Genomic DNA, 5,179 nt, shown 5'->3' with positions numbered 1-5,179 from the left:
CCTGGGGAACGCGATCCGGTCCCTGGGGGTGACGCAGCCAGGTCCAAGAAGGAGACCCAGGAGACCCAGGGGCTGGGCTGCATCGCCACTGGGGCATGTGATCCATGCGGTGATGCAGCCAGGCCCCAGAAGGAGACCCAGGGGCTTCCCATGGTCAGATGACGAGGTGTTGGGACAAGAATAAAGATGGAGGTGACTCAGATGCCTGGCTGAGGCATTAGACTAGCCAGCAGGGCCTTTCAGATAGGACTGGGGTGGGGGTGGGGCAAGGGAGGCCAGACGGATATAGAGAACTACAACTTCCAGGAGGCTTAGCAGCTGGGGCCTGGGTGCCTGGCCATGAAATCGGATGGGGCGTGTGGTTTTGCAAGCCACTTTAACCTAGAGGCTTGCAAGGTTGGAAGTTCTGTGCCTGGAGCCTGGGAGAAATGGAGCTGGAGCAGAGAAAGGGGTCCATGGCAGCCGTGGGCTTTGAGGAGTTCTCAGCACCTCCTGGCTTGGAGCTGGTGCTGCTTCCACTGTTCAGTGGTCACATCCTGGAGAGCGAGCTTGAGACCAAAGTGGAGTTCGTGTCTGGGGGTCTGGGCAACTCCAGCCTCCAGGAGTGAGATGAAGAGGAGGAGGCAGCCTGAGGCTGATGGCACAGGCGCCAACAGGAACTCAATCGCAGGAAGTACCAGGCGCTGGATTGGCACTGCAGGGAGATTGAGCAGGTGAAGGAGTGTGTCCTGAACAGGCTCCATCAGATATAGAGGATAACACGGAGACTCCAGCAGGAGCGGAGGTTGCTCATGAAGGTGCTGGACTCCTATGGCGACGACTACCAGGCCAGCCAGTTCACCATCTTACTGGAGGACGAGGGCAGCCAGGGCACAGACGCCCCACCCCAGGCAACACTAAGAATGAGCCTCTGGAGAAAGAGGGGCTGTCCTGCCCAGGAGGACACCAACGCCCGCAGAAGTCAGCAGCCCAGCCATTGGCGAGGGGCCCAGCTGGTGGAAGAGGTGGCGAGTGCCATGGGAAGGGCACCAGGTGGGAGTCCCACTGACCCCGGAGCTGGACCCCGTGCAGATAAAGGTGGAGGAAGACTTTGGCTTCAAAGCGGTTGAGGCTCTGGACTCAAGTTGGGTTTCTCGGGGGCCAGACAAGCTGCTGCCCTACCCCACCCGAGCCAGCTCCCCGTTTGACTGACCCCCCAATAAACGGATCCAATGCTCTCCTCGGCAAAAAAAAAAAAAAAAAAAGAAAGCTTATAGAGCATGCTTATAGGATCAAATAGTATAAATATAGATGTAACAGGACAATAAAAAGAGAACCTGGCTATGATGATCACCTGAACGCTGCCTCTGTGTCATTCCTTCTTCGCCGACTCCATCCACACCTTTGGGAACCCCTGGACCTGCTGGGGCAGGACCCCAACATTCCTCTTCTTATAAGGACTTCAGTGAAATGGGCTAAGGGTCCCACTGGAACTGCCTCAATTTAATGTAATACCCTCTTTAAAGATCTTATCTCCATATACAGGTACATTCTGAGGTTCTGGGGATTAGGATTTTAACATACATTTTGTTGATTACCCAAATCAGCCCTTAACAACCAGCATGTTTCAGAAAGTACATTCCTACAGGGTCATTTGCCAAACATTCAGAAGTATTTTTAAAAGAGCTAAGCCCCTTGCCCACCATGTGGGCCCTTCCCGGTGAAGAGCGAAGGCCTGGGTTCTGGGCACTGGAGGAAAACTGGTGCCAGCAGCCAGAGGAAGGGGCTCTCAAGGGGCCCCAGATTGTGCGAGGGCACAGGTCAGGCTGAGGGACCCCCAGCCCCCACCCGAGTGCACAAATTTTTGTGCACCGGGCCTCTAGTATTTGAATAAAAGGGAAACACTGTGTGAAACCTGTTTGAGCACTCTCTCTCCTTTACTCTTTCCACTCCCTCCACCTTCCTTGGGCTTTCGTAACTGTGAGTTCACTCCTGCTGTGCTCTTTCATTCTGACAACTTCTCATTGCTATTGCCAGCTCTTTCTCTTCAAGTGAGCCCTCACATGATGGTGTTCTTCAGGACTCGGTTTTACTCAGTTCTTTCCTCAATGTCTACTGCCCCTAAACATTCCCATATAGGCCTATGGTTTCAAATAATATTTACGTCAGTTTCTCAAAGTGTGGAGGACATGGGGCCCTCTACATCAGAATCACGGGAAGGAAGTGTGGAAATCCAGGTTCCTTGGCTCTGTCCCAGGCCTACCCAAATGATTCTTGGGTGGACCCTGGAATCTGTATTTTCAATACATCCTCCTGGTTGCTCCCAGCCCCACTGTCTGTGTCAAGGATGGCCTGGATGACCTTAAGGAAGGCAGCTCAACATCACCATCTGGTGGCTTCCTCATCTTTGTTTTGCAAATGCAAAACAAGAAAGATACAGGAACAAAGAACATTAAGGGAGTATTTGCTCCACGAGTAACCAAGATTGAGTTATAACACCTTTTGACTTTTCTAACACCTTAAACTTGTCTATATTGAACTTTTAAGGGGAAATCAAGTGTATTCCTTTGAGTTCTCATCCAACTACATGAAAACACAGGTATCAAGTGACATCAACCTACAGAGAATTACACCATGTTCTCATTTCTTACAGTAGTGCCAAGAAAACTTTAATTTTCAGGTTATACTTCGTGAAGTTACCTAATAAAGAGCACTCCATTTTCCAAAAACAATTTGATATGGAGCACTCTTAGTTAACATGCATTCCACTTTCAAGTTTTTATTCTATTTATAAAAATAATAAAGATTACCTGTACATCTAATCTAATAAAAGAGAAACATGGTAATTAGCATACGACCTCTACCCTTCCCATTGGCTAATCAGGGCGATATGCAAATTAACTGCCAGCCAAGATGGCGTTAACTGCCAACAAAGATGGTGGCTAATTTGCATATCCTGCAATGATGGGAGGCGAAAGGGGAAGAATGGAAAAATGGTGATCGGAAACCCAGGCAGCAGGCAAGAGATGGGGGTGGGCAAAGGCGGCCATCAGAAAGCCGGGCTGGCCTGTGGCCTCATGATTCCCCCAGCGATTGTGGTGAGCAGTAGCCCGGGTGCAGGCCGAGAGATCCCCAGGCAATCCGGGCAAGCGGGAGCCCGGGTGCAGGCTGGCCGTGTGATCCCTGAGGCAATCAGGGTGAGCAGAGCCTGGGGGCAGGCTGTGTGATCCCCGGGGCGATCTGGGCAAGCGGTTCCCGGGCACAGGCCGGCTGCGTGATCCCCGAAGCTATGGGGGCAAGCCGGAGCCTGGGCGCAGGCCGGCTGTGGGAGCCTGGCATGATCCCCACGACAATCGGGGTGAGCGGGAGCCCGGGCACAGGCCGGCTGCGTGATCCCCAAGGCAATTGGGGCAAGTGGGAGCCCGGGCACCCCAGCACCTGACATGCAAAGGTTGGGGATGAAATGACTTTTCCCAACCACATCTGCAAATATCCTGGGGAAGGCATCACTGAAGAGTTCACAACTCCCTTACTTGGCAAGGAAGAAAAAAATTTGGCAACGGAAACAATCCCTTACATCAAACTTAAGGTCCGTCTGGGTAAAAAAGAATATTTCCAATGTAAAGTAGGGAGCAGGCAAAAATAATATGTTCTCATGACTTCCACTGAAGTTTGAGCATATGACAGAGTCAAAACGAACATACAAATTAAAACAGACAGTGGACATTCAGATGACCCGAATCAACTGTCACTGTTTGTGCCAATAGCAGCAATGCTTATGTGATAATATAGTTTAACAAACATACAAAACAAGTCACATGATAACAGAGGTTCAGCTTCTAAAGTAAATTGAATATGTTCTTTAAAAATTCTCATGTCCTCCCCTCTGACTATACTTCTTAATTTTCCAATCAGAAAATTACCCCAGGTGATCCAGTAACATGTAGAACTCCAGTAACCTAACTTATTTAAAAAGCAAACATCCAAACCATTTTTAAAATATTTAAATTGATATTTTAGGGTTAAAATTATAGAAGATATTTAGATCCAAATATATTTTCTGAATAGAAAATATTTCAGTTTTTGATTTAAAAAAAATAAACATAAAAAATATATAAGTGCCACATTTTTCCAAGGAACTCTGAATTAGTACCTTTCCCTCTAACTTTCTTCAAATTAAGAGAACCTATGGAGTTCCCTATACTGCACAAGTTTTAATGAAAGAAAATAAGACTTTCTAAGAACATCAAATACATGTTTTCTTATTTACAAACATATATACTCTTCTCTCCCTCTCTCTCTCTCTTTAAAATATATTCTTACTGATTCAGAGAGGAAGGGAGAGGGCGAGAGATAGAAACATCAATGATGAGAGAGAATCATTGACTAGCTGCCTCCTACACGCCCCGTACTGGGTATCAAGCCCACAACCCGGGCATGTGGCCTGACCTGGAATCAAACTGTGACTTCAGGTTCATAGGTCAATGCTAAAACACTGAGTCACACCCACCGGGCTTAATTCTTATTTATAAATTAATTCCAAGGACATATATAGCTTGAAAAGCTTTGGAAGAAGTTTCAAAAAAACCACTATCTTTTAAATAACAAGAAAACAGTTACAGAAGAAAGTTTAAATTAAAAGAAAAAAATTGTTTTAATTTATTCAAGAGTGGAAACATCCTCCATGAAAATGTGTACCTTGACTGTGGATGGCTGGGTGGCCTTATCCCACCTTAGAAATTCAAATGCTTTTTACAATGACAAGAAAGAGAGAATTTCACCTCATTTCTATCCCAGGGTAGATGTCTGTCAACAGAAGGTGAACATCAATAAAAGGAGGGACTTGCACAAGCAATCCAGAAAATCAGTAATCTATGAATAATCCAGAACCCAGTATTTATCTCTTCTGCCATACACCCTCCCTCCCAGCCAGTGAGCAAGATAATTACTCTCAAGTCAAGCTAAGTGCCCCCAGTCACAGTGGCCCAATGCTGACATACAAAGCATACAAATAATTCTCACTCTGGCATAAAAGTGACAACTTTCTTGGAAGAAAAGCAGATACTGTAAATTTCTCAAAATCTTCCTGAAACATTTTTTAAAGTAATTTTTACTTCTTTAGAAAAAAAATGCATACATGGCAAACCATCTGTAATAAAAGGCCCATTCTATAAAATTTTACCTGGTCCTACTCATGTCT

At 46.6% G+C, this 5,179-nt stretch overlaps 1 pseudogene; it reads left to right on the top strand.

Annotated features, from left to right (window-relative positions):
* Nucleotides 1-428: 428 nt before the first annotated feature.
* LOC139000565 (TCF3 fusion partner pseudogene) lies at nt 429-1,191 on the top strand (annotated as a pseudogene).
* Nucleotides 1,192-5,179: the final 3,988 nt, after the last annotated feature.

Source organism: Myotis yumanensis, unplaced genomic scaffold (genome assembly GCF_028538775.1).
Source record: "Myotis yumanensis isolate MYYU_CA2020_CCGP unplaced genomic scaffold, mMyoYum1.0.hap1 SCAF_24, whole genome shotgun sequence".
NCBI lineage: Eukaryota > Metazoa > Chordata > Mammalia > Chiroptera > Vespertilionidae > Myotis > Myotis yumanensis.
Note: the sequence above shows the minus strand (reverse complement) of the source record. Positions and strands in the feature narration are given on the sequence as shown.